At 42.2% G+C, this 11,334-nt stretch overlaps 1 long non-coding RNA gene across 1 annotated transcript; it reads right to left on the bottom strand.

Moving 5' to 3' along the window:
• Nucleotides 1-685: 685 nt before the first annotated feature.
• On the bottom strand, nucleotides 686-2,196 carry LOC142407831 (uncharacterized). The gene is made up of 3 exons (XR_012775067.1): nucleotides 1,976-2,196; nucleotides 1,648-1,696; nucleotides 686-1,098 (listed from the first exon to the last, which is right to left on the bottom strand). It is a non-coding gene; the product is annotated as an uncharacterized LOC142407831 (long non-coding RNA).
• Nucleotides 2,197-11,334: the final 9,138 nt, after the last annotated feature.

Here is an 11,334-nt window from a genome sequence, read left to right as displayed (position 1 = left end):
AAGGGCAGTTTTATGATGATGAGTTCCCAGAATTCATTTACATAGTCCAAGCATGCGCAGTAAAATTAGGGTTAGGGTCTTTTCACCCTCCCGGTGGTCTTCCATAGTCTTCCTCACGTTGTCCACTAGTTGAACTTTGGGCTTCCTTTGTCCATATATAGTCATTGAGTTAGCTCATCAGTCCTTCGGCCTTGGAATGTTACAAGGGCGTCGATTTAAGCTAGTTCTTTGGTGCTTATCTTTGGCACAATCGTCCTGAGTTCGTGTTATCAGTGATTTAATTAGGAAGCCTGTTTAGTCCTATCAGGTAAAAGTCACAGGAAATGTCCCACCATCAACTCTGCTCAGCAGGTAACCAAAACTATCTTTGCAGGGGAAGAGAACAAAAGAGAACAAGGATGCGAGTGAAACTAAAAAAAAATGCAAGTCTATGTCTTAGTCAGGGATTGTCAGGGATTTAACCCTTTCAAAAAGAACAGATGTATTGGAGGTTCTCCCCTAGCTGGCCATCAGTACGGTTTCCCTGCAGCCTGAAGGAACTTGCCTGTGTTGCACCAGAAAACTCCTGGCATTTGAAGGTGTGCATTTTGTGCTGAAAATACACTTCAGTCCTAGAATCAAGCACCATTTTCTCAGTTCTTCATGTGTACCTGTTACTGGCAGTATCCAAAGGAATATGCCTTTACACAGCCCCTCTGCAACTGACCACTGTCACCGAAATCGGGAATCAAACTCCTTAACACCAATGCAGTATTAAGAAGCAGGCATTCTTTATTATGGCACCGGATGCACGGGGGATCATTCCACCTAGCGTGCATACCGCAGGTTACATCAGCCGAAACTTATATTGTCCAGTTACATACATATGCATCAAATTTCCTGGAATGATCATGCATATTCATGCTATTTCCTGGAACTAATTATCATATTTGCATGGTCATTGCGCATGCGTCCTTGAGCTCCAAGGGGCTTCTGTGGGGGTCTCTGGTGGTCCTTGGTGGTCATACAGGTGTGTCCTTTAGTTGACTCCTTCTTCTGGACATGCGCAATCCCACCTTGCTTATGTAACTTGCTTCCCTTCTTCATGGTGCATGGTCCCTAACAATGATTTGGCACCCTTAACACAAACCAATTATTCTAACCACCCTTGACTCGTTGTCAAGATGGGCTGTATTGGGAACATAGCAGCATGTCCGTACTACTCCTTGTCCAATTGTCTTTGGGCATAGTAGCATCTCCATAGCCATAGGTGTACAAACACAATATTAAAGCATTGTCTAACCTGCTCCTATCTCTATGTTGCTTAGTTACAAAGAACAAACTAATCATTTTGGTTACATCTGGTTACACCACCACAAATTTGCAATCAAATCCTACGTTTTTGTCCTTGCTAAGCGTGTCCCACTGGTAACTGAAGTCCTAATGCTAACATTCTTCTTCCTTCTTCCTCCTCCTCCTCCTCTCTACAGAAAATTGCTGGCAGTTTTTATAACAGGTTGTATAAATACAATCTCCTTAAGCGGAGAGAAGATTGTATTTATAAACCATATTTTAAAAGAGCAGTCCCTTAGGAAAATCTGTGGCATTGCTGCAGAGCAGAGATCCACTTGGGGTGAAATAGTGCTCTGTACTAGAAGTTAAACCCACCTGGGCCATTAGGTAGTGGTAAGTCTTTGGAGAGGCTGTCTGTAAGTCTCTGCAAAACAGCGGAGACACCCATCTGTCTACCTGTCACATGGAGGAAGCATGAGCAGGAGACATCACTAGCTACAACACATATGCTGGTTGCTTTTCTTAAGCCCACAGAGCACAGTGGCCAGGATGCCGCTCTCAAGTGCTGGCCCAGCACAGCTGGAGCCACAGAGCCCAAGTGCAGGATTCAGGTTCTGAGATTTCTAGGAGAGGTCTAATGAGCCTTACTGAACTTTCTGGGGTCTAAAAGCTTCCTAAGTTGCCATGTCAGCTTTCCTTTTACCTTTCAATGTTTGTGTACTTTTCTTTGAGAAGCAGGTTGTTTTGTTTGTTTACATCCTTGGTCTGGAGGAGCAGAGGCATCCAAGGGGTGCAAGTGGCCTGACTGTGAGATGAAAAGTGTAAAAATACAATGAAAAGAGTGAAACTACTATTAAAGTCCATAAAAGTACACTTCTCTATGGTGCCATTACAGCAAACAATATGCATGTTTAATATGGAGAGGAAGTGGCATGATATGCCCTTCTGCTCATCCTTGAAGGGATATTGTGTATATGTGCTGTGATGCAGCTCTGGGATTTAAAATGAACTCATCTTGCTCCTGGATGAAACACAGAACACATTCCCCTGGTGAATCAGGCATTTCATTTGCATTTCTTTGTCTATCAAGCAAAAGTATAACATGGAATCTGAGACAAGTGATTTATTTTTCCAGAGATTTTTACCAAATTCTCTGTACATTATAAACTCAAAATTCACCATTGTTCACCACTTGGACAAGTAAGTAAGAAAATGCACTTGCATTTTGGATTGAGAGACTGGTCTTACGATTTTTTTTAACTTGTCCAGGAAAAATGCTTCTTCTATTTGAAGAATATTCTAACTGTGCTTTCTGGTCTTCCCTTATCATCCAGTCTTTATACCCCATGCTTCCTTTGCTATCCTTATCCAAGATACTGTTGTTGTTACGTTAGATAACTCAGAAGTGCAAAATATGATGTGGCATTTTGTCTGGGAAGATAATAAAGCCATGGCTATTCATTGCAATATGAATATGATTAAAGACAAATATAGCTCATTCCAAACTCTCAGCTCTCACAAACTCTTCACCTGTTTCCTAACATTGAGATTTTATCTGCCTTTGTGCAAGACTTGGTCACACCACATGAAATAGAAGACACAAAGATTAGACACTTTAGAAGGAAAAAACACAGTTATAAAACCCTGATTATCCTAGGACATGTTCTCTTAACACAATAGTTGCAAGGCAATGGTTGATGCAAACAATGATAATTACTGCCTCTTGCTTTTGAATACAGGCAATTGCAGTAAAAGCGATTACTTTACTGTTCATAAAGCAATTCATGTTTATCTGTTTGCACTTGAGATACGAAGCATTCAAACATCAGAAAATAGAGTTAAGATCTAGAAAGGAATGTATTGTTTCTATTTTCTAAATTAATTATCAATAACATGGCTTATGCTAGTGTTAAATTTAGACCCAGCCATTTCTTGCATCCTTCTTGTGTCCTGGAAAAGACATGGTCATTTAGCTCTCCCTGCTTTTCCAGATGTAGACCATCCTTGTGGTCTCTGAGCCACGTTCTGAAATTAATTTCTCTATCTTTGCCAGAAGGTATTACTCCTGAATTAATTTCTCTGTCTCCCCAGAACCAGTACCACCTCCCCAAGTCACTGCATAAAAGGCGGGAGCTGGTAGAGCAGAGCTCTGCTCCACATCTCCTGCACGTTCTCACCTCCTAAACACATTCTCTGCTGGCATTGTGGGCACAGATGGGAAAAACACTACTTCTCTGACTTATTGAACCAGCTGGGACTTTCCTTCTGCAAAGGGAAACTTGCACCAGCTGCCTCTGAGATCACAGAATCACAGAGGGGCTGAGGTGGGAAAGTCTAGGGGTCACCTGGGCCAAACCCCCCTGCTCAGGCAGGGTCACTTAGAGCTGCTTGCCCAGGACCGTGTCCAGCCATTGCTCAGGAGAAAGGCTGCTTTAACCTGTATAAACACTGGAGAGAGCCCAAGGTGCCAAATAATCTGCACATTTCAGCCTGATTACCTTAATTTAGTCTCCCTTCCTTTCCATGTCTTCCCTGGTCAAGCTGCTCTCCTCTTGGGTAGGGCTGGCTCCCAGTGAGGTGTGTAGTACAGTACAGACACAATGGATACCCTGCAGGGAAGAGGAGAAAGAAATGGGCAGCATGATGTGGAGGTGACAGAGCCAAAGGCTTTGCCGCCAGTTTGTGCGCCTTGCTGCCAGTGTGTGCGCCCCGAGGTATGCGGGACTCCAGCGAAAGGCTTTGTATTTTGCTGTTGGAGCAGGTCACACTTGGTTCCTGCCAAGCAAGCCTGACACAGGAAGCTTTGTCTGAAGCCGGTGAGGGAAAGGTGCTGTAACCCTCGACGTTCAACCATTTTGCAGACCCTGGCATCAAAGGAATACATTCACCTGAGCTTCTGTGCCTTACCCTGGCATTATGCATGCAACACCGGTCCTCTGCAGTATTGATCTAATTATCTGAAACTGCTGACAGAAGGGCTGCGACTTCAACCCTTAAATTGCTTCCTGGGAAAATGTTCAGAAGATGCTTTATGGGGCCAGGCTTTCTGCCAGGTGAGTTATTTACCCGTGGCAGGACTCCCCTGGAGAAGAAGAGGGCTGCAGGACTCACTCCAGCACTCCTCCACAGAAAACATGGGAAAGCAGACAAATGGCTCCATATTTTGGTGTCCCATGTTCTTCCCCTTTCCAATACAGTGTCAGCTCTGCTTGAGGGATTAAGGAGGGAGGGTGACTGCGGATAAACAATACCCCTGTGTGAACAAACAGGGGCTACAAGGTGATAAGTGTGACCCCCCTGAAAATTGCTAGGAATGAAGGTCCTCAATTCAGCAAAACGCTAGGAGCATGCACTCACATTGGCCTTGTAGGCTTTGGTGACTTGGGACGAGGACAGGGTCCTTTCTCCCCATGACAGCTGCGGGTACTGTCTCTGTGACATTCCCAACTCTTGTCCTCCAGGAAAGAGGCATTCAATGTGGAAGTCATTACCAGGTCCCAGAGGAGGAGAGACCACAGTATTAAAGCCTAAACTAAAGCATACTGAAGTCAACACCTACTCATTGATGGATACAGATGCTGGATCAGGCCTTTAGCAAGTAACTAATTACTTCTTGAGCTGAGGACAGCCAAGTGGCGTACTTGTAGGGGACTTGTACACATGCTTTCCAGTTAATAATTTATTCACATGAATAATCCTCCATCGTGCAAACACTCCTATTGAACACAAGGATTACAATACAAAAGGGCTGCAGGATGAAGCCCTGAAATAGGATGCAGAGTAAACAAAGTTTGATATTACAGCCATTAATTAATGTTTAGAAATAGGCAGATAATGAAGTCAGGATGGCCATGAGTCACAAGGCTTCACTGCTTCCTGAGCTTATGAGCAAAACTGTTTTTAATGCAAGGCCATGGTGCTATTTTTAAATATAGCTACTGTCCGAAAAGTTATGGCTGAGGTTGTAACCTATCTGTAACTGGGCAAATAAAGGTGACAATGTCACCCAGGGCATAAAGTTTTGACAGGAGCTCAGTGTTATTCTGTGCAAGTCACTCTCCCTGCTGTCTTCTCAGCTAGTGCCAACTTTGCTTTTTATTTTTTAACATGCTTAATTTCTTTTGCCCAGTTCCCTAAGAAAATCGAGGTTTACGTTGCTAGGTTGTGTGTTTATATTTTCCTGTTTCCCAGTACATTTTGAATCCATCCATTGGTTTTGGACAATATTGACAAAGTGGCAAGGGCCTTTGGGATCTGCATTGGGAGCCTTGTGGAAGATGTTGTATTCAAGGAGTTAGTGACCACTAACAGACCACGTCTGTCCTATCAGGTGTCATATGCAGGGCTTGCGCAGCTTGTACATTAGCATGAATAGCTGCTGCAAGGGAACCTGCTGGAGTGCCCCATGACAGCCTGTGCTTTGCACTGCTGGGTGTTATGAGAGGTGATAGTCCAGGCTGCCAGGAGAAGATACCTGGTTTTGTTTGTTATGCAAAGTAAAAGGCACCACAGCGTGGGAGGGAGGCAGAGCCTCTTTACGGACAGGATCTTCACACCATGCCATGGGAAAATCCATCCAGGGTCTGTCTGATCTGAAGGGATGTAAGATTTACTCGCTATCTATATTCCTATTTTTATTCCATTGTATTAAAATAGTTATTTTATTAGGCCATTTGTTGTTGGGCTTTTCTTACTGAAATCTGGAAATCTTGCCTTCTTACCCTCCCAGTGGCACAGAACAGGATCTTAACGTCCTAGACACGAGGTACACAGTCAGGCTAGGAGAGGCAGACCTCATGTGCCACTGCTGCATGAAAGCCTGCAGCATGAAATTAGTCTTTAAAACACACAAGTGGGAAAGAGATGCTGACAGACTTTTTTATCTTCATAGCCTGTAATATTTAATTTTAAAATGCTTTTTAAAAAAATGTTTTAATTCAATAAATATAAAAACATCTCTGAGCAGCGCAGTCATTTTGTGCAACTGTATGAGTTGAAAAAACAAGATATCTTTGTTTTGTTTCTGTAATAGTTTGCAAAATGCTTTCCTTATTGAAACAAAAAGCATTTTCTGAATATGTATTTCTGCAAAAACATCTGCTGTGTGTGAAGTTATTTGACAAAACAAACCATAACTCTTTATTTAGATTAGAAAATATTGAAGGTCTGGAGCATGTTGCAAAACAAAGTAAACAGAAATAAACAGGAAATACTTGACTGAGTAGCCACAACATGTTAAGGTCAATTTCCCTTGCTTTGGCTTTAAACTGTATCCTTTCCCATTGCGTATTTTTTCCAGGAATTTTTCTCTCTCTTTTTTTTGGTGACTGCTGCTTTTCCTTTCCTGCTTTAATTGAATCATTCCCTTCTGTCCTTCAGAGGGTTTGGAAAAAATAAACTTTTATCTCGGCTCCACAGCAGGATGCGATGATTCCTATGCACAAGTCACAAATTGTGTTTCAGAATATGTCAAACCCTGGTTCATTTACTGCCTTTTCAATTATTTTGATTTAATTCAGCCTGACCTTTGGCTTGCTTCAGGATTCTTTGCAGAAGATCCATGGGATAAAGGAATTAGAAAGCTAACATAACAGTTTGTTGAGGCAAGGCAGTCCCCCTGTCTCAGAATCAGCCTACTCCATTCCAAACCCTCCCAGTATTTCCATCCCTGGGTAGAAAGAATGGGATTTTGGAGGTGCCTTTTAATATCCATTCCCTAAAAGACTCCTCATTTCAGACAGCATCTAAGAACCTTTGCAGATTTTAACTGCATGCACACAGTCCTGGAAGCTTGCCCAAAGAGAGAAACCCACTGAAAGATCACACTTGCTTTTGTTGTTTGATCCTCAGCATTCATTATTCTAAAAGACCTTACTGCAGCCTTTCAGTACTTATAGGGGGCTTATAAGAAACATGGAGAGAGACTTTTTACCAGGGCGTGTAGTGACAGGACAAGGGGTAATGGTTTTAAACTGAAAGAAAATAGACTTAGATTGGACATAAGGAAGAAATTCTTTATGATGAAGGTGGTGAGACACTGGAACAGGTTGCCTAGAAAAGCTGTGGGTGTCCCATCCCTGGAAGTGTTCAAGGTCAGGTTGGATGGGGCTTTGAGCAACAGGATCTAGTGGAAGATGTCCCTGCCCATGGCAGGAGGGTTGGACTAGGTGATCTTCAAAGGTCCCTTCCAACCCAAACCGTTCTGTGATTCTAATTCCACTGAACAAAGGTGGATGTTTAGTCTCCAAAAAGTCTTTTGAGCGTCATATGATCCCTTAGTACAGTTCATGTTCTGAGCCCCCAGGATACTAGAACTCTGTTTTGTTTTAATAATGTTAAAAACTGGTTCAATTTTTAAGGGGCATAAGTATTTGTGGAGCAATAATTTGAAGGGAAACAGCAGAAATAAGTATAGCTGCATCTTGTTCTGGAAGAGAGCAGGGAAATGCCACAGGCTTCCCATTAACACTAAAAGAGATCATTTCTATGCTCTCATTTTACTCCTCATGCTAACACATTTATTTGTACTTTAAAAATATGAGAGTTTTGTAATACAATGCATGACTGGCCATAACTCAACACTAGCAGATTTTAAAGGCAAAAACTTTTCCATTGTGGAAGTAGGTGGGTGCTGTTTATGGAGCAGCACGCCTGCCTGCAACACAGTCTCAGCTCAAGGCAATTGTTAACAAAATTGGTAGGAGCCCCAGACTACCTCCCTGCAAATCAGCACCTTTTTTTGCAGCCCAGAGAAATGCAAGGTGCAACAAAAAGATACTTTCTGCCCCAATGGTCTTCTAGAGTAACTCATGCAACTTAAGTCTTCAAGTGACTGATGGTCGCACCTCAAAACAGTGCCCTATTTCTTGCCAGTAGCACCCAGTGGGAATGTGCTTGCTGCATTTTGTGGAGTGCTGGCCTGGGTTCAGGATGACCAAACTCAGCCCAGGACTGCAGCTCAGCTCTTCCTCACTGGGAGCCTTCCCCAGGGATTATTTTAATCATTATTTCACCTGACGCTCCCCAGGGTCAGGTCCTGAGAGGCAGAGTTGCCAGACAGCAAGAAGGGTTAGTCCTTCAGCAGTTGCTTTCCAGCAACATGCCATTTCCCTAGATTGTGAACAGTGGCTGAGCTCTGTGGCTGCAATCTCGCCGGCAGAGCTGCCAGCACTGACAAAACAGAGCCTCGCACATTTTAGTTAATCAGTCCTCTGTCTGTCTGTGGTCTGTCTGCAGCTTTATCTGCTGCCTTTGTGCACAGGCTTGGGATCAGGCCAGTCCTCTGGCACACCTTGGCCTCTTGGTCTCATGGCTGACAGCAGCTAGGGAGATTTTCAGGGCTTTTCTGTGATTCACAGAAAAGGGCGTTCACACCTACCAACAACCTAGCTTTGAGATCTCACTACCTCACACCAGTTACACCCTAGATTTTGCAGCTTTTATTTTGCTACCATTATTCCTGGTACTCTTTTTTTGGTGAGAAAACCAGCCAATAATCCGATACATTTTATACTGTTTCAAAAGTTTATCTATCCTTAACATGCCTGGGGTGAACCTGATAAACCAGTTTCTGCTGCTGTTACACAGATGCTATGCATTGTTCAGCTGTACAGTGTGTCATTTTTATCACTGATCTTGCATATTTGTAGTGGTTGCTCTTAATTTTTAAAGCTTTGACTAAAATGTGAATGGCAAACTTGTGAACAGCTTCATGTGGAGACAGTCACTGAAGAGAACTGTTAGACTCAGCTGGAGCAACAACCTACTTGGACAACCTACTTGGAAGTAAATCTGGACTTGTAAAACAAGGGATGTTGTCATCTTTAAAGTTACATACATCTGTATGTATCTTCAGAAGTTTGGAGATAGGAGTTCTTACTTCCTCCCAGCAAGGAGAATAAGAGTCAGAATTGCTCCAAAAGCTTTCTTGGTTTGTTTCTTGTTAGCCTTAGAAAAAAATCTCATTTTTTGACATTTTCAATGCTGTGGGCAGAATAGGCACATTCTGCTTACAAGAACTATTGGCTGAGCATGACAGAGACAGCCAAGAATACAGAGTAGGTGTAAAGTAACTGACATGTTCTCCTGTTTTCCTATAGAAGTCCTCTTTGAGGTTGCTCACCGATAGCTGTCTCTGTTTTAAACCTCAAGTGATAAACCTGTCTCTGACCTGCTTTTTCTATACCTCCATTGTCACAGCAAGCAGTTCCCTGGCAGCTAAAGAGGATTTAATTTCTAGCTGCTGATGTCCCCACTTGTGCGAAGACAGTTCTAACATTCATCCAACCTGGCTTTGAATTGTTTCAGCCCACCAACCCAATACAGAACTAACCTAATTAAAACAAACAAACAAACCAAAACCCAAAACAAAAATAAAACCCCACTTTCTGATAGAGAGCTAGGATAGCTCAGTGAAAGGTTAGAAAAGGACCAGAGACCAAAAAGGGCAGGTAGGAGTGCAAAAGTAGGGGTAGTAGAGCCAAAATGCTGCATCCAGATGTTAGACTGGCTTAGGCCAGGGACACACTTAGCTTCTCCTCAGGCTGAGCTTTGCTCACAAGAAAGAAATTGTGTCCCTGGGGTATAGCTGCATTCCCAGAAACACCAGTGCAGTAAACCTAGGGTTACTGCATGAGAATTGATACCATTTAATAAGTACAAAAAGGAAGAAATACCAGTCACAGACAGGAGTCTGTACTTTTAAAGAATTTAATGTCAATACCTGAAACTTAAACACATTTCTCTGTCATTATCAGTATGTGCAGCAGATGGAGGAGAAACAAAAGTAAGTGATAGAGGATAGAAAAAGCTAACTTTTTCCCCTATTGGATTTGAGGTCTCCCCCTTACTTTCTCCATAAAAGTATATTCAGTACAAGCACACTTCAAGAAGTGTTGAGTCTGGAAGTAGAGAGCTTTGATGGACAATAAGTGGTGTATTTCTGCCCCTGTTAGGCCCTTTGGTGTTCACATGGGCACTGGGAGCACCACTGTCCTTCCCCCTGGGAAACACTGAGCACCACCATGCTGCAACCCCGCATTATCGCTAGCCCTGACCTGTGGAGTCCAAAGGAAGCACTTGCATCACTACTATTGGTAGCTGGCAGAGCATAAAATTCAGCCATACATTTCATTTAAAACATGACCTTTGAAATGGGATTTTGAACCGCACCAGAGTCAAACCTTCCTGCTGTCATGGGAACCCCCATCTTTCCTTACCTTAGGGCAGGTGTTCCTCCCTGTTGTTGAGATGAAAAAAAGAGGAAAGCAAGCAAGAGAAGGAGCGAGCGAGAAATCAATATTATCTGTGTCATATCGCACAACAGCTATTGTTCTTCATTTGCTGACCACCCTTGTCTCTGACACAGTGAAATGGGTGCTTGCTGGCAAAAGGAGCCTGGGAGGTCTTGAGTGCAATTTCAGAAACGAGATGGAGATTGTAACACAAGAAGATTTTGTGCAAGAACACAAGAGAATGGCTTGTAATTGGCATCCAGACAGAGCTAGGAGTTCACAGAATACCACATATACATTTATATATATACAAATAAAACAAAAAAGTTATGCATATAACCTACTGTATAACTTAAGTTACATATATACGTAAAGCTTACTGTATAACTTGTTTTAGTTATATAAAAAACCAAAAAAGTTTCATATTTGTAATTGACTTTGGCCAGTTTAAATGTGGTGCTTTGATGGTGTGGTCTTTAGGTGTTTCACAATAAAACTTATCTTATACATGTTTCATTTCAGAAACTAGAAACTAGTTTAGATGAAGAAGCAAATCAGGCACCCTCAAGACTAGAAATGAGACTCATTTCTAATCTAAATCTAATTTCTGCAATATTATATTAGCACCTGGGTTTTTTTTTTGAAAAATTTTTGTTGTAACATTGTCTACCACTGGTACCAGATTATACATGAAAATTAACAGTGTTTGAAAATGACTTTATTTTTTACAGGAGGAAGTGAAATACCTAACTATTATTTTTCATGTTATAAGTCTGATAACTGTTAACAGTAGCCACATAAGGGTTTCATTTTATATTTATGTTATTTT

This window comes from Mycteria americana, chromosome 3 (genome assembly GCF_035582795.1).
Source record: "Mycteria americana isolate JAX WOST 10 ecotype Jacksonville Zoo and Gardens chromosome 3, USCA_MyAme_1.0, whole genome shotgun sequence".
In the NCBI taxonomy this organism is placed as follows: Eukaryota; Metazoa; Chordata; class Aves; order Ciconiiformes; family Ciconiidae; genus Mycteria; species Mycteria americana.
The sequence above is the reverse complement of the archived record's forward strand: the minus strand, read 5'-3'. Positions and strand labels throughout refer to the sequence as shown.